The sequence below is a fragment of the Ixodes scapularis genome, unplaced genomic scaffold, assembly GCF_016920785.2.
Source record: "Ixodes scapularis isolate PalLabHiFi unplaced genomic scaffold, ASM1692078v2 PGA_scaffold11__112_contigs__length_91849675, whole genome shotgun sequence".
In the NCBI taxonomy this organism is placed as follows: Eukaryota; Metazoa; Arthropoda; class Arachnida; order Ixodida; family Ixodidae; genus Ixodes; species Ixodes scapularis.
The window spans coordinates 28717052-28739466 of NW_024609837.1; the positions used below are offsets into that span (position 1 = coordinate 28717052).

At 45.5% G+C, this 22415-nt stretch overlaps 2 long non-coding RNA genes across 2 annotated transcripts in view; one reads left to right on the plus strand and one right to left on the minus strand.

Annotated features, from left to right (window-relative positions):
- LOC121835011 overlaps positions 1 to 21384 on the minus strand; it is a 27384-nt gene extending 6000 nt beyond the window's left edge. The window contains exon 1 of the long non-coding RNA XR_006077429.1: positions 21324 to 21384. This is a non-coding gene — a long non-coding RNA (uncharacterized LOC121835011). The remainder of the gene's footprint in view (positions 1 to 21323) is intronic.
- Positions 4845 to 19988, plus strand: LOC115317838. The gene is made up of 4 exons (XR_005716098.3): positions 4845 to 5214; positions 8483 to 8676; positions 12489 to 12631; positions 19496 to 19988. It is a non-coding gene; the product is annotated as an uncharacterized LOC115317838 (long non-coding RNA).
- Positions 21385 to 22415: the final 1031 nt, after the last annotated feature.

The window sequence follows — 22415 nt, forward strand, 5'->3', positions numbered from 1 at the left end:
TGACATTTTCTGATAAGCATGATATAATCGCTTCGTCACAGTTTGAATTTCGCGAAAACCGATCTACGGAACTTTCTCTTTTAAAACAAAAATATTACATTTCGCGTAGTTTTGAAGATAAAAAGATGACACTGAGTTTTCATCGATTTCAGCAAAGCATTCGATCATTTAATATGTTAATCGGAAAGTTGGAAATGTACGGATTTCGTGGTTATGCCTCAACTTTAATTGCGTCATACCTATCGCATCGAAAACAGTATGTTCACATAACCCAAGCAGCACACTTGCTTGGGCTAGCTGGGGCCAGGATGGGGCCTTGGCCGTTGTAGACTGGACCGGGACCGCCCAGGGAATTCGGTGAACTGCCAGCCTGGCGTCTCACCGTATTTCCCGGGCACCGGTATGCCACGGAACTGCCAGGGAAGGGATTTCCTTGGCGTTCCTCGTCTTTTCTTGGTCCGAGCAGACCAGTGTAGACAGGCGGCCGCCAACATTGGCGCTTCAGTGTGTTCATTGGCCCCAGGATTTTACGGAACTGCCAGGGAAGTGATTCCCTTGGCGTTCCTTGTATTTTGTTGGTCCGAGCCGACCGGGGTAAACAGGCGGCCACCAACATTGAAGTCTTAGTGGCGCTTCAGCGTGGTCATTGGCCCCGGGATTCTACGTAACTGCCAGGGAAGTGATTTCCTCGGCGTTCCTTGTATTGTCCTGGTCCGAGCCGACCAGGTTAGACAGGCGGCTGCCAAGATTTAAGGATTTCGTGGCGATTCATTGTATTCACTGGCTCCAGGATTCCACGGAACTGCCGGGGAGTGGTTTCGGGCAGTGGCGTCACAAGGGGGGGGGGACCGCGCCCGGGTGCTGCGCTCAGGGGGGGGGGGGGGGGGGGGGGGGGTCGCGACGGGATGCGGGGGGAGGGGGGGGGGCGCGGCGGGCCACGCGAGAGCGGAGGGGGGGGTGGGGGGGGGGAGTTCGCGGCGGGCCACGCGAGAGCGGAGGGGGGAGGGGGGGAGCGGCGGGTCACGCGGCCACGCACGAGCGGAGCGGGGGGGGGGGGGGGGGGGGGAGGAGGGGGGTGTCGCGGCGGGCTACCGCCGCAAGTGCCGCTGACCCTCGTGACGCCACTGGTTTCGGGTGTCGTTTATTTTTGCAATATCAGCGCGCGAAGGAACGACGGGCAATTACCGTCGTTCATTATTTTTTGTCTGGAACTTGCTTGACATCGGACCCTGAAGTACTCGATACGGCCACTTTTACTTACATCAACTTAAAATCGGTTCTTACGTTGCGCTTAAATTTGACTCTCACGCTATTATCACAAAGCCAGTGACATACAGCTTCGTACAGGAGAATCTGTGCTTAGACCTTTGGCCAGGAACAGTTTCCTCCTTTTCAAGAATATTGCGCTTGCCGGCGTGACGCGATCGTCGGGCTTTATTGACACACCCGTGCCGACAGTACATCGCAACCGCAAGCAGGGTCCGCAAAACAGCACCCCCCATGTCTGATTTCACAAAAACGCCAAAAACAAACTGTTGCACTGGATGTGTAAATTAGAAAAAAAAAACAATAGAACACATTTCATCAAATTCCAGAGGCCGGTGTTTATTCCAGAACAAATTAACTAATCGCAAATCAGTCGGCGCTTCAAGAAAAAATATGTGAAAAACATGCTGCTCAACTAAATCTGCGTACATTGCAGAGGCGTTGAGCGCGCGTGTTCAATTTTCCGTTCGCTAAGACCCCGAGTTCTTTCCAGACTGAAAAGAATGACCGGGTGCTTCAGTCAAATTGATCGTCCCACATTTAAATAAACAACAAATATCAGTTTCACATGCTACGTAATTGCATCCTGGTGGTGCGTTTTCTTCGCGAAAGCGAACTTGCCTCACAAGCTTCAAGCAAGAAATGCTTTTTAAAACCGACATGTGCTAAGCCTTTAGTTTTTCAAATGAAACGCGACACGCTAAACTTCCGACACGAGAAAGGCTTAGATGTTGGCTGGTATTTCTAAGTTCAAGAAGAGGCAAGACTGCTCTCGCTGCACCAATGTCAACGCTTAGTGCCGCAGTATGAGAAACTGATTTTTAGTATTTATTTAAAGCGGGAACGACCGATCTGACTCACCTTGCACCGCCAACACACCTGGAATGCGGTCTGCACGGACCGCACCACAAGTTACGAAAGCCTTGGCCACGCGTGGTGTAAAGCAAAAGCGTTGTATGTGCAAGTGGCGCTAGTGATCAAGTACATAAAAAAGAAGTTTATTCAGCGGAAAATCGCATTCACTGATGTAAGGAATCGAAACAAAGTAAAGTGCACCGGGAATGTAAATATTTATTTACATTTTTATTTTAATCTCAAAATTAAGCAAGCCGGATTTTAATCCGCGTTTGGATAGGTTCCCACGTGGACTCATGCTTATCAGAATTTGTAAATACGAAATAGGCTTAGCGTAGGCAGTCAAAACATAGATGACATAGATCTACCCTGCCATCTATTACACTATCTACATACAAAACATAGGTTACATCTATGTTTTGTATCATTTCTTTGTTCTATGACTCTTCATTCTCTCTTTCACCATAAATACGAGCGAAGGTGAGCTCGTGACGTGTCAACATCGACCTCACATTGCTTTCGCTCGCACTGAGCGTGAAACGAAGTGTAGGACATGTGGGGCACGTTTCGGCGGTGCACGCGTCGACGTGTTCAGAACTAATTTGTTCTACGTCATCAAGGTTAGCGTAACGTCTGCAGGGCAAAAATTGCAAATTGGGTTATGGGGATATTTTTACAGCGTGCAGTTGGTCAGCCATTTAAAGTTGCGACGAGTCACTCGCGGTAGATGAGCAATTTAGCCGGTGCAGTACAACCACTAGCCTGGGGTCCTTAACGTGCACCACGCAGTAGTGATACACGAGCGCAGGTCGGTAGGATGCTCATCCAGATCGAAACGGGCAGGGGTGGGGCTCGAACCCAGGATCCCTGGGTTCTGCAGCGCGAGCTTTCACTCCACGCGCGTCGAGCTGGGTGTGCGCAGAGCCTTTTATACTGGGAGAGTTCGGCGGGTGGGAGGGGCTTACGGCCCGCTAGGTCTAGCGGACTCAGCGGGCGCCGCTTCCGCCATGATGTGCCTCCCGGCGAGTGGGTCCCCATAGACATGCGATGTATACGCGTGTAGGTTTTGCCGTTTGCGCTTTTGTTGGCGTAAGGAGAAAGTCGAAAAATCAAGCATTTTGTTACGTTAATCATACGTTAATCCTAAACTTACCTCGCACAATCGAGAACTCGGCTTCCAGTCAGCCCTTCTTGGTTTCCCAGATCTTGTGGCTTGCGCGGTTTTCTTTTCCTTGCGGGAACCGGTACATCCTGAACCCCTTTTCCCGTTGTTCGAGCACCCAACGGCACTGCAGCCCCCCCATTTCTTTTTCATCTAACGTCTGGCAGAGCGCAGCGCAGAACGATCATTTTCATCGTCGTCTCTCGCTCCATGGACTCTAGCGAGCCGACTGCCGGCTCGAGTCAGTAGGGCAAACGGGTTTTATCAGCCGCCACCAGCCTTACACCAAACAAGGGTGAACCTTGCAATTGAAGGTTATAATTATAATGCAATTAAATGCAAAGGTGCAATCAAGCTAGAAGGCAAGGCACATCATGGCGGATGCGCACAGTTGCCAGACTGTTTGATCAGTGCTGCCAGACTGGCGGCTGGATCAAAGAACCGCCGAACTCTCCCAGTATAAAAGGCTCTGGGTGTGCGCTTTAGCCCACTTCTGCAGGGCTCCAATTTCGTCAAAGCTGGGGTGAGCACGTGCAAATTAGAGGCAACGCAAAGCCTCGTGGGCGTGCTCTTGTAGTTAGTTTTCTGAATGCGCTGATCACGTGCGCTGAACCTGTAGCTATGGCTCCAGAGAAAAATTGGGGAGTGTGTATGTTTATACAGCCTAGAATTTGGTCTGCCTCAACGGCCGACGAGTCTCCCAGCTGTAGATGAAAAATTTAGCCAATGCAGTACAACTGATAGCGCAGGGTCTTTAACGTGCATCACGCAGTAATGATACACGAAAGCGCGCCTGTAGGATGTTCATCCAGATCGAAACGGGCAGGGGTGCGGATTGAACCCAGGATCCCTGGGTTCTGTTGAGCGAGCTTTCGCTCCGCGTGCTCCGAGCTGGTGTGCTCTAGCCCACTCGGCCGCCGATCCCGCTCCGGAGGGAAACAAGTCTTCTGTTTAGGCACGCACAGCAAGTTAGCGATTGGATTACACCGCTGTATGCACTGAAGCTGTAACGATCTAGAAGGTCCACAAAAAAAAAAAAATACAGCCATACTCGTTGGCAGGTTGAAAGTAAACGCTGGGGAGGGGGTCGGCTCCTCCCGAGCGTTCGCTCTGCAAAAGTGGAAAGAGATGGGAGGAGCTGCTTCATCTCAAAACTGAAAGTTTTCAGATGAAGCAGCTTCTCACTCCTTCGATTTGTGTGTATGTTGATAAGGGAAAAAACGCAGTGCCTCTTATGCTCATTTAGCGACGCAGCCAGGAATATTTTCTAAGGTGGAGGGGAAGGGGGGGGGGGGGGGTGCGCTTCTCCCGCCTCCCCTGTATTTACATCACTGGTGTATTGTCGGCTGTTCATGATCTTGAATTTCTCAAATCAACCTGTTTTACTGAGCCACAAAACACGGCCTGTAATTCAAACCAAACCAAAAAAAAAAAAAAAAACTTAAAAAAATACGTACATTTTCTTAGCAAAAAAATAAAAACTTAAAACAGATATCCAGTGAATGATTAAGCAATTACATGTATTCACAAATAAGAAATCAAGTCGTATTAAGATATTGAACACCGTTTGTTTGAAGGACCAGATGGACATGAGTTGATGCAGATTCCAATCAGCAAACAAAGGTTATCAAGCAACGTATAACAGGAGAAGAAGCTGGGAAATTATGTCTGCTCGCATTCGATTGACTTCAAAGTTCGTATAGAGTACGATAACTGCAGTCATGTCAACCGTAGTGACACCGGCCCCAGAAATATGGACTGAGATAGAGTGGGGTCGAAACCGAAACTATTAAGTCGTATTTCAATCCTTGGCTGCCTTGGCTGGCTTGGCTTCGTGCCAATTCAAAGCCGCAAGCAACTTCTGGATCCTTGTTCGTTCCGGAGAGGACACAAAGGCCTTTCTCGGAGTGCGTCGGTCGATCCGAGTTTAGGTAAGTTTTGCCGATTTCATATTCAAAATGCATGCTAGAAGAATATCCAGATATGCTAGATCATCTTCGGAACAACGTAGCTCACGTTGCCACCGTAATTCGGATGATTTTTCACTTTTTTCTACGATTTGAGTCGAAAAAAGTGAAATCGTCTTAGCACTGACCGGCGGCGGCGGCGGCGCCGCCGCGGTGCCGCCGTGCCGCCGTGCCGCTATCTTGAGAATCCCGTGAATGCTCTGCGACACCGGAGCACTGCAGAGACGCTGATTAGATTGTTTCTAAAGTACGCGTTGCTATCAGTGAACTGTTCTGTGTTGTTAAACGCTTGATTGCGTGTCGTCTCGTCCTTTTTCATGCTAGCGGCAGCGTTGAGTTGTGCCCAATGTTTTGAAACTCCCGGCCCGCGCGCTCTGGGTTTTCACGCCGCGTCCAGCGGGATGGCGCGGTTCGACTGGCGCTGGCGTTTGGCGTATTGATAGGACACGCTCCTAACTGGGTGTCGTCGTTGTGCTCGTGTACGGCGTGTGCCTCGCGCCGGCGTGCGGTGCGTGGCGTTGGGTTTGAGGTACTCGGGCCTTGAGTTTCTTATACTTGGGACACACGGGCAACTCGAATGCCATTTACAACGAATGACATTTGAGCGGACGGCCAATCGGCGGGCGACACTCCGGGCGTGACGGATTCCACGCGCGACAGATAGCGAGCTGATTCGCCGATCACACAATTGTCATTCGTTGTATACACCTTTCCAAAAAACACTCGACCCCAGGGGCAACAAACCGTTTTCGAGCCCAGTCACTGAGTTTGAGGCTAGACTCTCACCGGCGTCCCTCCTAACCCTAACCGAGGGGACTGTGATTTCAATAGGCGCAGCCTGCGTAGGCGCAGTTTCAAACGCTGCTGGCGGCTAAATTCTCGTCTTTTCCAGCGATATTTTGTGTTTCATGGTACATGTATTTTCCCGAGAACATTGAGAAAGCATTGTACCACATTTGAAAAAACAAAAAAGCAACAAAAAAAAAACTTAACTATTTTTGTTGGGTATGCGCGCGACAGAACGAATGCGACTGGAATGTATAGTTGACGGCAAAACGACAAAGCGTTTTGCCGTCAAAAATAAATTGCAACAGAAGAGGTCCGAAAGGCATGCATTTTTCACACTCACAAATAACGTGTTTACCGATGGACAGGACACGGACATACAATTGAGGAAGTGTTCACATTCGAACAATATATCGTACGTACCACACGATGCAGCGTTATCCGAAAAGAATTTATTTGAGAAAGATCTCAAATAGCACAGTCACAGTCGACGACAGTCACATCTTGACGATCGCACGGAATCCCAGATGACTTCGTTTTGTTGCACGTTTCGGGGAGAGCTTCCTATTTTCACAACCGCACCAAGGCAAAGAAACAAACGCGACTGACCCATTTCTCACCCCAACCCGGACAACTATTTTTGGAGATAACTGAGGATTCTACGGGGATTATCTCTGGGAGGGGGGAGAACAATGTTCGCAAAATCGCGTCGAGGGCCGTTCAACGTCCTTCACCTTTCCCGTGAATGTCGAGCAGAAAAGCTTGAATGGCAGGCACTTACCAGCCTTATTTCTCACAATGGAAGACAGCACAAAAAGGGTACGCAGCATGCATAAAAAAATAAGCGGAAACTTTCAAGAGAGGCGAGAAAACTTCGAATGCAAAACCGCAAAAACGTACGTAGAGAACCGCGCTCAGCGGGTCTTCACAGTCCCAGAGAGTGGCAGAAAATTTCTAGCTGATAGAGGGCGCGAGAGTCGCACCAGCCGCATCAGCATCAGCAACATGGCGGCGGCCTAGGAGCGTTTTTTGGAAAGGTGTATATGGCATTCGAGTTGCCCGTGTCGCACGGGTATTAGAAGTGTTGACCGAGCCCTCTTAGTCTCATCGTTCTTGTTGTTTTCTCCCTTGCTGCCTGTTTGTTATTTTGATAATCTTGCTCTGGTTGATTGGCCAGCAGTCGATCGTGCGTACGGGCCCCTGCATATATGTCTAGCCTTGCGAGCCACCCAGGGTACTACTGTCGCTAATAATGATTATTATTGCTTGCCTTAGCGACGTTTTAATTTACCCCGGCTACTACTGTCGCTAATAATGATTATTATTGCTTGCCTTAGCGACGTTTTAATTTACCCCGGCTACATTCGTGACTTGTAGAACGCGTGGGTGCACAAGTAGTTTACATGGCTGAGGAAAGAGGTTGAATGATTTGATTAAAATGCTCTGATCTGGTATAGAACGTTTAGTGGTACTGGGGAGACACATACAAAGCAAGGAGATCCAGCTTTGAATGTGATGGCTCCCTACTTACTACAACGTTTAAATACCTGAGGCCCTGGTAAAGTTGAAGGGAGTCTCTTAAAACATTTGTGGAAAGACCCAAAGCTGGATACAATTTTAGTCTAATAGCTGGTCTACACTGCAGCAACCGACTAGGACTGACTCCGACAAAACCAGTCTTTAAGCCTCTTGTGACGGCTTATGACCACGCCGTCCAGCAGTAATAATGGCAGTCGTAAGCGGCTTAAAACCCTGTTTTGTTCAACTCGGTCGTAGTCAGTTGCAACAGTGTGAACCAGCTCTAACGCCTCTTAGGTGCATGCGCAAACAGTAGCTTCAGGATAAACTTGCGCATTGCACTGCCCCAGAGGATATCGATCACATCCCCGGTGTTTATTTTTAATCTGTATCCCTGCACTGCAGAACATGTCAAGAGGCTTGTTGATTGCTGTGCATGTGCCTACCAAGCGAGCTGTGCTATTTTTAAGTGGTGTTTAATTTGTTTTTAGCTTCCTGGGATTTCTTAAGGTACCAGTAGGTATCTAAGCTCTACATGCACATTGTTCTTAACAGGCACTTCACCAGAAATTTGTTTTTTTTTTGGGGGGGGGGGGGGGGGGGGGGGGAGGGCCCAGCAAAATGGACGATTTTGGGGGGGGCGAGGATAGGGTAGGTAATAAAGAAAAGGTGAGGTAGGCTCCTACCCCCCCCCCCCCCCCCCCCCCCCTTTTCGGCTGCGTGCCTGGTTCTTAATACAATTACGTTATGAAGAAGCTCATTTTCCTTGTTTGGTTGAGTTTAATGGTGCTGTCATCATGGTCTTTGCACTGTCGACAACAAGAGAAGCGTAATGTTGGCACTTTTTCTTTTGTTGATCTGTGAAGCAAGTTTTGGTTTCTTTGTTTGTTCCAGAATATCAGTCTGATTCTTATTCATGGTATTGCAGGAAGTCTGTATCATCAAGAAAAAACTGCAGGTGGCTGGAAGCTGCCGATCAGCTGCCAGTCTGGATAGTAGCCATCAACTCAGCAAAGGCCTGCAGGCGAATCAGCCCAACCTGTTTCTCTGCTGCCTTTCAAGACAGGATGGTTTGTGAAAAGTGAAACGGGGCCCATGCACCGCTTCCGCAGGGCCCTGCTGGTATTTATCTGACCTTTTGTTTTCCTAAACAAATAACACCATTCCAAACTGTAATATACCAAGCAATTGCCCACTCTAAATTGGGGATGACCATGGAGAGCTGGGGGATAGGGTAGGTAATAAAGCAAAGGTGTACATGGTCGGGTGGTCCCTTGGTCTGACCACGGAATTACAAACAGCTGCCATTTGCAAAGCTGATTGACTGTGCAAACACGTAAAAACAAACAGTCTGTTTTTTTTTCTTTTTTTTTATTACAAATTAACATCCTAAAGAATGGTTGCTTACGCACTTGCTTGTTCTTGTTATAAAGCCTTAAATTTATTCTTCCGAGTTCGAACAAAAAAGCAACCCATCTTTTTTTGGGCACAACTTTCTTTGGCAATGAAGAGAAAACTAGGGAGGGGGGGAGGCAGGCAGTGCCAAAGGCTCTGTGTTAGTGCACCAAATAGTTATCGTTTTTTGTTTTTTTTTGTCTCAGTTTCAGTTAGGGTGTTGGCGTGTCAACCACGCAGTTCATTGCATGTTTTTGTACGAGGATTGCGGTTGAGGGAGCTGAACCGCGATCGCCGAGCATGCAGGCATATTCAGATCTATTTCTGAAGGCTTCACCCGTTTTTAAGCGTAAGCCAACACTTTGACTGAAGCACTCGGACAGACTTGCAAGGTAGATTTCACCGTGGTCAATCTCCTAGAATTTAATTTGTCTCTCAGCTGACGAAGATAGGCAGTGTCGGATCAGGAAAAGCTGCGAACTTCATGATAGATAAGTGCCGGAAAAATACCTAGACAAAAATTTGACGTGAACACTGGCGTACCGGCAACTAACATTTATTGAAAACAAAATTTCTTATATAGTAAGTGGTAAGGATGCAGATTTGTGGTAATGAACTGTCCTCTCATGTTGATATCTTTTCAGATATATCAGTGTTTAGAAGGGAGCTAAATTTTTATCTTTAATTCGTGATTGCATGTTAGTCTGTTCTTTTTTACAAGTGGAAGACATTGTGTTAAGTCATCTACTACCATTTTATGTGCCACCACACTATGGCCTAGTGGTCGTTCTGGGGCATGATTCAAATAAAACATTATTATTATTATTATTATTATTATTATAGCTGTGAAAAACGTCAGTCATGACTACAACTGGTCAACCCTCTATCAAAAAAATCATTCTTTTGCTGATAAGGTTATGGATGTGTCACTTGTACACCTGGTGCCTTTGGCTTTAATCTTAAACGCCTGGTGTAGCTCTCTAGATTCTTTATCTGGGTATCTGGCCAAAAATTTAGTGTCTTTAAACGACTGGGAGCAAAAGCAGCGTCTGCAGTGTGTGGCCAGATGTCGTGATGGAGATCGCTTGTGTGGCCACCTCGCGTTCGCGGGCGCAATCATTAATACATAGGCCTGTCTGACCCGTGTACACAGAACCATATGACATTGTGATTCCGTACACAACTTTGGTTGTGCATTCTGTGAATTTTTTGCAGTGTTTAGTTTTGCATTTGTCTTTTCCAAGGGCCGCTGCTGCAGCGACAACACACATCAGCTGCTGCCCTTGTTTCCCGTCATTTAATGACACCAAATTTTTGGCCAGATACCCAGATAAAATGTCTTGAAAACGCTACAGGAGGTGTTTGAGATTATAGCCGAAGGCACGAGTTGTACAAGTGACACATCCATAACCTTATCAGCAAAAGAATATGAATTTCTTGATAGAGGTCTACATTGGTTGTAATCATGATTGACATTTCTCACAGCAATGTAACAGATTTTTTTTTTTTTTTTCAATGATGTTAGTTGCGAGTGCGCCAGTGGCAACTTCTTGACCCTGTCTATTTTTTGGCGCTTGTCAATGATCATGAACCACCTGACCCGAATTGCCACATGAACGAATTTCATGAGTGCTGCCGTGTTTTGAGGTCAGTTATCTGTAAACTCTTCTGGTGCTGAAAAACTATTGCGCGGGAGGAATATACAGAAATAGAAGCACGCACACTCCACGACGCGAAGTCGCATTCCATTTGGATTGCATTCAGTTATGGCTGGCCCTAGGGGGTCGCTGGCACACCACAGCTCAGAATATGTGTAGCGAGGATTGCGCTGCAGAACCCAGGGGTCCTGAGTTCCGTCCCCACCCCTGCTCAGACACACCAGTGAGCTTGCTAGCCAACCGGCATACGGAAACAACTAGGAGTCCCGGTTCCCACTGTCCCATTTGTCATACATGTTGCACACCACTTGCTTGGTTTGTTTTAAGATTTCTTGGTTGCCAAACTTCATAAAAATCTTACATGTCAAACAAAGGGGCGAGCTCACAGAGTGTGCCTGCAATAAACCGCACTGATGATGCCCAAAGATGCGCATGATAAAGATGCCATCTTAATTTTGCAGGGTGCTAGAAAACCTAGGGTGAATTTAAACCAAGAAAACACAAAATGGCTAAAAAGGAAATGCTCTAGGTTTGGCACATCCTGGCCAATGTTATGCTAACATTCTAAAGTCAAAGCTAAACAGAACAATTTTACATATATTTTAATTGGTTACGTTCCACCCAGCAAATTATTATGGTTGAACTATATTCAGCTATGCAGTGAAATGGTGTCCTTTGGCTCTCTAGCTTTAGCTTCATTGCCACGGAACATTGTCCCCAAGTATATCACTTTCTAGCTCTTTTCGACTGCACCCCTCCTATTCCTCTCCTGCTTTGCTGTTCTACTTGTTCTATCCCCATTCTGCCTGCCAGTCGTGGAGATAAACGCCCATGGCGACAGGGTGCCTGATGTCTCTTTCATATATTTTTTTAACTTGCTTAAAATAGAGGAATAGGCATTAATATGTCCTTAGATGAGTTGATATGTTTCAAAAGTAGGGGTTGAGCGCTTACTCTGCCGCGGGTGCATGCTCGGTGTTTTTTGGTAGTTTTATGGCGTTGTGCGTTACTAGAATAAGTTGGGCTTTAGTATAGTTACCGCATATGTGTACAGTAATTCACGCAGTTGTTAATGGCCGTTAGTACCTGACTCAAACCTGTGCAGGGTTTCTATGAGCTGAAAATTGGTATTGTTGAGAAATTCGGCAATTGGAAAAGTCTCAAGATTTCCAGCCTAATCAGTATCGATCAGGGAATTTCAGCCTTCCTTTCTCTGAATGTAAGCAAAAGACACGTGTGGTGTGACACATGCACCTTCCTCCTACTCAGCAACTCGGCCGGCCTGCCAATGTAAATCTTTGCTGGAAACTAGAGTCTTGGTAGAATCCAGAGATGCAACTTCATCTCGAAATGTATTTACAAGGCAAACTTCTATACTTTCAACGAACTGCTGCTGCTTATGGCAGATTTGTGGAATGGCTTCATAGTGCGAGAGTTTGTCTCTATAGCTACCCTAGTTGCTCCTGAATAAACTTCTAGGGGATCTTTTCCGGGCTGTGAACATCATGACAGTTGAGGTAGTTTCTGCTGGAAAAGGGAGGGGGGCAGAGAGGGTATCCCTCAGCTTGACAGTCCATAGAAGCTTTGTCAGCCAGGATTTTGAATGTTGCGAGGACAATGACAGCTGTGTTAGCTCATATATTTTTTGCCAGAAGTTGTACGACTAACTGCCAGGATTGCAACATCCAACAGCATGACATGCCAGCTCCTGTGGTGTCATTTAATTTTGTCGCTTAGAGACCACTTTTGGTACATGGGTTATATAGAACACTAAACGAACCAGTTGGAGGCGCATTCCAGGCACCATAACGTAGCCTCTGCTGCTGAGATGTTCTTATTGCAGGTATAATTTCCGATTCTGCTTTTTTTTTTGTTTTTCAGTGGGAGCTCATGGTGGTGGCACGGTGCATGGAAGGACAGAGTGGCTGACAGTGAGCTGCCCAAGCAAGCTGCTGGCTCTTGTGACCGTCTCCGAAAGCCTCTGGATGGGCTAAATTGCAGACGTGCCTGGACATTTATAAATGGTAAACACAATCTAGACTACCTTTGAATTATGCCTTGGTCTAACGGATGTAGCTTGGATGTCGTGTTTGGCTGCTAGAATGGAACTGGATAGTGTTAAGCGGCACATGTCACCAAGTAAGCACACGCTGGGACGCTTATCCACAAACTCGGCTTCCCAGTCCACGAGCCACCAAAGACCCAGCCAAAGAGATCCCGAGTCATCCATGATTTCATGTTTCATACGTATATGATGGTTTTACTGCAACAGCTCATAATATTTGGCATTCTAAACTTTCCCATCACTAAGAATACATTTTTGTGGTGCCATCCGTGTTGGTTTTCAAAAGCTCTGATATCTGGGCCTTGTTCTGTTAGTTTCCATGCAAACTGTGAATCGCTTGCCAGGGATGCTTTTGCCACTGCAGGCCAATTTCCTTGGCAAGGCATTTAACTATTTCTGGTTTCATACTTGGCTTCAATTGATTGTTGAGCCATTGACTTTCTCTTTCGACGCTGGCACTGCCACCACAATAGTCCCATCACATACACTGGCACTACTGCTCGTTACAAAAGGTACAGCCGTTTGCATCTATCTATCCATCCCTTAGATGGTCTTTTCTCCTATGCCATGGTGGCCCTTAAGTTAATGTAGTTATCCACTTGCAATGAAGTTCTTCACATCAAGGTAAAAGGAATCTTTCACATTCTTTTAGAAGATTCTTCACTTCAAGAGTAAAAGGAGTTTTTCACATGCCTTAAGAAGATTGGTCCCAATATAGGAATGTTGCTTGCCCCGACATCTCTGTTCCTTTTTCTTCTACTTTGAAACTTCCTCTTTTCCTGCCTCAGTCTCAGGCTAACATCAGAATGGTTAATCTCTAAACCACCTCTGTAGTGGTTTCTCGATGTCTTAACATGCCGTGCGTCAGAATGTGTTTTGTCGCGCTTTTATGTCACACCGTTTCTTGAGTAGTTTACAAAGATCTTGTGGGCTCCAGTGACACAAAACTTTTTGTCTCCTTCTCCACATGCCTTATTATTTCAAGTTTTGTTGCAAATGTCAACTTTGCCCTCTAGACATTCACAGTCATAACAACTCTCACAGAATTCAGTGGTTATTGTACTCTTTTTACTGGTTTCCTTTTTGAGCAAAATGTGAGAGTGCCAAAAGCACAAGCTCGGAGGAAGGGATCAAGAAGAAAGAAGATGGAACCCGCGCACGGTGTGGTTGTGGTGGAACGCGAAGCAAGGCATCGGCGCTATGGCCGGTGGAACGGCAAGCAAGGCTTCGTGGGTTTGGGTGGTCAAACCTTGAGCAAGGCTTCGTCAAGACTGTTGGTGGGCCCCGAGCAAGTCTTAGACAATGTGCCTGTGCTTGTGAGTGAGCACTGTGTGGTGCTGTAAGCACCCAAGCCACCACCGACATCTTGGGACCATGATTGGACTCTCCTCCTCCTCCAAATGTATGGCATCTTTGATTTGGCTTCTGTTCCTTTTGTTATGCTTTCAAAGCTTTTGTGTTTTTCCTTCTGCGGTTATGAAGAGTGGAACGCTTGCAAGATATGTTCTATTCCTTTATTTATTCCTTTTTTTTTACGACTGTGTGTGCGTCCTGTGCACCTTTTCTTTACTTTTGAATTTCTTTACTATTAAATAGTGTTCCGTAACGCCAGGCTCGACTCACTCTCAGTTCCTACCGCCTCTCAGGAAGTCCATCGCCTAGGTGTGGCCTTAGCACCTGGACAGCGGTCCAATTCAAATTACAAGTTTGTTTTTATGGGATCTTTTCCAACCGAACCTGTGACTAACTTGTGACAGGTTCAAGTCCTGTAGTGGATGCCAGTTTGTCACAGGTTCGGTTGGAAAAGATGCCATAAACAAACCAACTTGTAATCTGAATTGGACCGCTGTCCAGGTACTAGGGCCACACCTAGGTGATGGACTTCCTTAGAGGCGGTAGGAATTGAGAGTGACTTGTACCTGGCATTTCGAAACACTATTTATGAGTAATGAAATTCAAAATTAAAGAAAAGGTGCACAGGACGTACAAACGGTCGTAAAAAAATGAAAATAATAAAGGAAAAGAACATATCTTGCAAGCCTTCTGCTCTTCGTAACAGGGGCAAGAAAATCACAAAAGCTTCGAAAGCGTAACAAGGAGGGAACAGAAGCCAAATCAAAGACGCTATACATTTCGTATGAGGAAAGTCGAATCATGGTCCCAAGATGTTGGTGGTGGTCCCAGTCCCTTGCGGCACCAGTCGGAGTCGAGAACTTGTGGTGGCTTGGGTGCTTATAGTGCCGAACAGCGCTCGCTCACAAGCACATGCACATCGTCGAAGTTTGCTCAGGGCCCACCAACCATCTTGACAAAGCCTTGTTCGGGGTTCGACCTCCCACACCACTGAAGCCTTGCTTGTTGTTCCAACCACTGAAGCCTAGCTCTATGCAGCTTCCGCCTTCCTTCTTTTTTTCTTTTTCTTCTCTTCCGAGCTCGTGTTTTCGGCACTTGTGCATCTTACTCAAAACGGAATCACACGAAGAAAAAAATCGTTCAATTCTGTGACAGCAACATGTAGGCCTATTTGTTGGTTGATTCTAATGTCAAATATCCATGATTGTCCACATTGGATATCATTTGCCTGCGGTGTGTTCTGCAGCCACAAACATCTGCCATGCCACCGCTACGCATTAGTGTTCAGTGGAGAAACCTGCTACGTGGCTTCAGAGCGTGCAGTCATTAATTTCAACACTAGGGAATATGACAGTGCTGTCTCATGCAAACGGACACCTCCGTTCCTACCCAAAAGCGTCCATAATGTGAGCTGTGCATAATAACAGGACAAAATGCAGGTATTTACCCGGTTGGTCCCCGAAAACGGTTCTTATATAGCAGAGTATCCATATTATTGAGACATGACTGTTTCCCCACCCTGCCCGAGTCCTACTAGAGCGACAAAGAGAAACACCTGACACTGATATGCCTCAAGACTGGATAATACGCCAAAAAACACAGACGAAATGAAGGAAGATCTGGGCAGGACACGTCTTAACTTTTAACTGAATAGTTTACTTTGGTAAAAAAAATATATCTACTGATAGGGAGTAACACATGCTGTGTGAACACTGTAAACCTGATTCGCATGGTGTGACTTTACTTGGGAGTTTGCTGTTGTGACGTCACTCATGCAGCGAAATATAGGCATGGGGGAAGCTGCAGTGCCTGACGTCACAGGTGTAAATTTGCAAGCGAAATTGCGCCATGTGAAGTGGGCTGATGCGTCGTCTGAATGCACTCCCCCAGAAACGAGCGTCATTGGCTCTGCAGACCGTGGAATTCTTTGTCATGTATTAGTAATGAGGGTGGGCTCACATGAGTTGTTATTCTAGGATTTCATCAAGAAGGCATTGCGAATTTTCCTCTTTGCTTTTGTCTTGTAGCAGCCCATGACACTAGTCTTTTTCTAAGTTGGACTTGCACTCACAATGGACAGAGTGAATTGCTAGGTGACCTTCTGGATAAAATACCAGGGTAACAACTCTTGTCTGAGGTGCACCCTTAGTGTCATTGTCTGACAGAATTTCACTCTCTGTGGAACTAGTGGCACTGGTTTCTGAGGAAGTGCATTTTGACCTTACAGTGTTCTGCCAGCAGGTGTCAGTTTTTATCTGTATAGATGCTTTTAGGGAGTCAGTTACTCGAGCTGCCACCAGTCGGCGCGCTTAACGGGCTGCCATAGCTGACCTTCATTTTGTCGCCGTTGCTTCGCATTGTGTGCTGCACCGGTCGCCACCAGAGCTTTGTTTTCGTGTTCTTTTACGTTCCGTGTTGAAGTCGAGTGTTTTCTTTAGGTCTTTTTGATATTTCAGGCTTTCATTTATTCATTTGATACCTAAGTTTCAATATAGATGTATTTTCTTATTTATAGAATGGAATCGGACAGTGAATGGATCACGATACAAGATCATGGCCTAGGCTTCAGAGAACATGTAAGTTCATCACATTCTTTTGTTTTTGTCGCTAATAAAGGGCAGTCAACACCATTGCGACATATGAAAATATCAACTGACGCAGTGAGGCTATCTCCAGATGCCCGTCGTTGGTTTGGCACGCAAAACCCCCAAATTTTTGGCAGTGAGGCTATCGCAGTCGTGCTTCTCGGTGCATGTGCGCGCTTTTAGACATTGTTTCCGTAGATAAAAGCCGGACCGCATGTAAGCGCTTTAGCAAGCAAGACGAGAGACAACGACGAGTCAGCAACGAAAGTTTCTCACTGCCACTCGTCGCGGCGCTCGGCTTTTTGATTTCTAGAAAACCGCATGAAAGCGATTTGGGGAGCAGCGAGACAAGCGACTCGCTTCGCTTTCGCTCGATCAGTCGCGCGACGAGGCAAACCGCACGCAAGCGACCAAAACGACGAGCGACGTTTTCTAGAAATCCAAAAACCGAGCGATGCGACGGGCGACAGCGAGAAATCTTCGTCGCTGACTCTCATCGTTGTCGCCGTTGCTCGTCTCGCCGCTCGCTTGAGCACTTACATGCGGTTCGGCTTTTACTTACAGAAACAATGTCTAAAGTTCGCACATGCAGCAAGAAGCACGACTGCGGTAGCCTTACAGCGTCAGTTGAAATTTTTATGTGTCGCAATGGTGTTGACTGCCCTTATTAACGATTAAAACAAAATGTGATGAACTTAATGGTCTCTGAAGCCTAGGCCATAATCTTGTATCGTCGATCCATTCGCTGTCCGATTCCATTCCATAAATAAGAAAATACAAGAGCGATGTTCAAATGTCGGTATCAAATGATTAAATGAAAGCCCGAAATATCAAAAGGACCTAAAGCAAACACACGATTTCAACGCAGAACGTAAAAGAACTCGAGAACAAAGCTCCGGTGGTGGCCGGTGCAGCACACAACGCGGAGAACTGCGAGAAACTGAAGGTCGGCTGTGGCGGCAGGGTCACGTGACGTCAAGGTGGCGGCGGCGCACCCATGAAATGTTGCCTGAAAGGGTCTATATGTATTTCTGTTTTTTTATACGAACCATTCAGTTGAAGGTTATGCAGTGTTCTGTCCAGATCTTCCTTTGTTGTGTCTGTGTTTTTTTGGCATATTATTCAGTGATGAATAGCCAACTTGCCATCTTAAGCCCCAAGACCATGGAGCATGCATACCAAGATATCTTTTGGCAGGCTTGCAATAACTTGTGCTTTTTTCATGAGCCTCGAAAAATGGGAAGCCTGCCAAAGGTATCTTCGTGTGCATGCTGAATGTATTTAAGTCGTGTCGGGGTCGGTTGTTGTTCCTCTTGGTTGCTTTAGTGGGACTCTCATCCCATTTTACATTGAAAGTTTATAATACAATTTCACAAAAATATTGCTCACATTCATTGTATTTATTGATTCAATATAATCAAGTCAGACTGAATGTTTTTCTGATCTGATTTTCTTTTGTGTCGTTTTAATTTCTAGGGAATTTGGTTTTTTGTGGGTTTATAGCTTCAGGGCTGTCAGTGGAAGTTGAGACCACTTTATATTGCAACCTTAGAGGTAGCAAGGTGTAAAGTTGGGCGAGTTGATTGGTGGTCATATTGAATGGGTTAAAACAGCGCAAAAAAGATTGACGAGTAAAAGGAAAGACAGCGCTGTGTTTGTGATTAAACATGAGGAAGATGCAAAGAAAGGGGGGACGGACAACGAAGTTGTCCGTCTGTCCCCCCCTTTCTCTGTGTCTTCCTCGTGTTTAGTTACTGTTACCAACATGCTTGTTTTGTACGTAACTGTGTCTGTGTTTCCTTTTACTGGTCCTTCGTCTTTTTAGAGGTAGGTAACATAAATACCAAAAAGTACTTCTATGCATTTAAATTAAAGCAGATAGAAAACATTGTCTTTACAGTGAAGTTGTACTTATGGCTTGGTTTTACTATCAAGAGAATCAAGAATTCCCTTGCGGCAATTCAAAGTCTGCTTTCAAACGATCTGAGCAACCTTCCACAGTACTGTATGTTATATGTGGTGTTCACATTGAGGTGCTCTAGCTGGCTTTTATTTTGCATTTACTGACAGTAATATTCTACAAATGGAGGGACATCATGTTTGTCACTGTCAAGTTCTGTAGTTCCTCCGTTATGTATTCTCCTGCAGTATGAAAGACCCAATGGGAGCGCCTGGCCGAGGCAGTGACTGGTGTGCTCTGGGAGATCCCAACCTACCCAAGGGGGAACTCACTTAGTGTTCAGCTAAAGTGCAATGCACACTTATCAGTTTTTGGGTTCACGGTAAAGAGCAGTTCATTCACATTATGTCACAGCCACTAATTCTGAAATGGCTGTCCGAGAGAAACTGGCCCGAGTCAAGGCAATTATTTTCACTTCTAAAGTGCATGGTCCATGCCATCCTTCTGATTAATAAATCCGCTCATCAAGACATTTTATTTTTCAAATATGAGACTCGGGTGCAACATTAATATTTGTGCCTGTTTTCAAATTTTACACCAGAAACAACTGATAACAAAAACAATAATGAGCATGCTTACTTCGAGCCTCCATGATCATATCTGTGGGCGCAATGCCGATAAAGCACGCTCTTAGTCTAAACCTAAATCAAAAACTGTCCTCAAGTTCAGGACCAGTTCAGCCCCGAGTGAGCGTCCTTTCCTCGAGGCAGAACAGAATCTCGTGGAGCGCACATAGCGCCCCCGACCACGGTCATCTCGGCCACGCGCTTTTAGTACGTCTTTTATAATGAAGGAGACTGAAGATACCACCAAGACCTTTTGGGTGGCCTTTCTGCTGTTATAATTTAATTAGGAGCATGATTTATAGTTCATGTGAAACATATTTACTAAACATGCATCACTGGTTATCTTGTTCGTTCTCCAGGTGCTGCTATCCAGCTCTACGTCACAGCCATGAAGTGGCCATGGGGTGAACTGTGTACAACTGCTGTCATTAGTACTCGAATCGGCAGAGCCACCTACTAGCTCTGAAGCACAGTTGCCAGGCACCAGATACTCGACCAGCGACCAACCTTTGTCGCTCTAGTGGGACACGAGAGCGACAAACAGAAACAAACGACAGCTACAAGCCTCCAACCCATTCAGCATGCCCGTGGTGGTACTTTTGGCAGGCGGCGTTTATTCGTTCGGTGCTCGTGAAATAAGCATGAGTGATTCTAAGCCTGCCAAAGATACCCTCGCGTGCATGATGCTTGTGTTTAAGCATAGCCTCCTTTATTCTACAAAGCCCGTCAAATCGGGAAAGACTTGGGTTTGAGACTTGTCGTCATTTGTTTCTGTTTGTCGCTGTAGTGGAACTCGGGCATAAGCTAGCACCATGTACTGAACATGAAATAAAAAACCACTGTATCAAACTTGACTTGATTTTGCAGCTTCATTTGCATGCCAACTGCACAATAAATACAGCAGCTCGCGCATGTTTTCAACTTTCATTTTATTGTTTAAGTATTCTGAGAAAATTACTTTAGCAGCTCCATTAATCGTGGGTCACTAAATCCGGAACAAGGTAGCAACCAGTTTTTTTCTGCACACAGCACCAAAAACTGGAGATGTTTGACTATATCATATACCACAAAAAACATCCTTTGAATGACAACATAGACTTCCTTGGGAGAAGTCTGTAAATTCCCCGTATAGCCAAGATTGAATGACCAGAGAACTCCCACCCTGGCCCACACTGCATTTACACCGTTTTGCCAAGCTTGACTGACCACTGAACTGCCAGTGTGGCCCAGGATGCATTTAGACCGTTTTGCCAAGCTTGGCTGACCACTGAACTGCCAGCCTGGCCCACGCTTGTTTTACACCGTTTAGCCAAGCTTGGCTGTACAAGGAACCCCCACTGAACTGCCGGGCCGGCTAGCCAGGCTGGGGCTAGCTTGCCCCTTGGAGCAAAACGGTGCTTGGGCCAGGGAAACTTTCCCCGGCTGCCCAAGCAGGCTCAAGCTTGAGCCGGTGAATTGTGCTGCTTGGGAAATGGCTTTTGTTCCGTAACACCAATCTTATCCGGTGTTCCTCAGGGGAGTATCTTGGGGCCTTTTTTGTTTAACCTGATATTGTAAACGTAAACCCAGATATTAAATATATAATCTATGCTGCCGGCACGAGTTTATTTTTATCAAGATACTGCTGGTCACGAATTAGTAATTAAAGCAAATAAACACTCAAGGACCTAGTTACACTTGAAGTAGTTCTAATTCCTGAAAAAATTATTGAGAGCAAAACAAAAGCTATTTTATTTCGTCCAAGGAACAAGAATGATGATATTACCAGCGATATTATCCTCAATTCAACAAGAAATATAAGTTATTTCTAGTTTTAAAACACTTGGTATCATCTTCAAAGATCGAATGAGATGGGACGAGCATGTGAATTATGTATCTGTCACGCCTGTTGGCATAATATACCGTCACCGCCATATTTTACCAAAACATGTGAAATTACTAGTTTATTATTCATTATTTCTTTCCCATGTAAACTATTGCCATCTAGGTTGAAGAAATACAACAAAATGAAAATTTAAATAAAATACTTGTCCTCAAGAAAAAAAGAAAAAGTTTTTACGAAACATCTGTATAATGCCCCATATGACTGCAATGACCATCCTAGTGCGCCACTTTTTAAAGGCCTAAGTCTGATGCCTGTGAAACTGTGTGTAACTTATAAATCACACGTAGAAAAAATTCTCATACATTTCTGGAACTTGCGTCTTTAACACCGAGAGTGACCGCATATCCCACCCGTAACACGGAGTACTGCGGTGATCCCCCCCCCCCCCCCCTCCTTGTTTTCCTGAAGGTATCTATTCTCAATGCCCCCCCCCCCCCCCCCCCCCCTAAAAGTTTAGACAGCCCCCTAATTTCAATCCCTGGGGAAACCCCTGGAGTACTGGATGCTCCAAAAATACGAACCAACGTATGGCGCGAGCAAATGATATCAATTACACTACCTAGGCTCTTCGCACCAAAGACATCCGCCTTTTTTTTTTATTTTTTTTAAATATGACTGTGTAGCAAATGCATATCTTTGTATGTATACCTTTGGAACAATGCTACCATAAATGTATTGCCTTACTTAGTTGTATTGAACTGTGTTTTGCCTGTATGCATTCCTTTTTCTGCAAATATTCTTTCATGTGAATTTTTTTTTTTTTTTTTTTTTTTTTTTTTTTGCTGGGTTATTGCTGTTAAATGTAAGGATGGCAGGCCGAGGGCTCGTCCAGCTGCATCATACAGCTTTTTTCTTCGGTCTCCCTCCGTCATACACTTTTTGACGGAAAATAAAACATATTATTATTATTATTATTACTATTTAAAGAAAACGCTTCCTTATGTTATCAACATGAAATGGGCCATTCGGTCTTAGCACGCAGGTTTGTAGACTTGCCTCAAATACTGCGATTCCATGTTGACGCACTCCTCTGGAAGCTTTTTTGTTTTGAATGAAGGCGGATAATTATTTGCAGGTTTTGTTCTTTTCTGGTGATAATAAAGTATATATTTAGCAATAATGACCACGTCGGAACGCCTGCATAAAGCGAATGAAACTCAGGACTAATGATAGCAGACGACAACGACCGTGTCCTTTTTTTTATGTGCGAATTTTAAAACAGTGCCATAATTACAGCCACAATTCAAATTGGAATAAAATTAAAAAAGAAATATATCTATACTTAACTCTTGTTACCGCTTGATTCCATTGCTTTAAATTATTTTCGTATTCTCTAGCTGCGTTTTAGTGGCTCGTCAAGTTGAAATCGAACTCAAACAAGCGTTTCGGGGCAG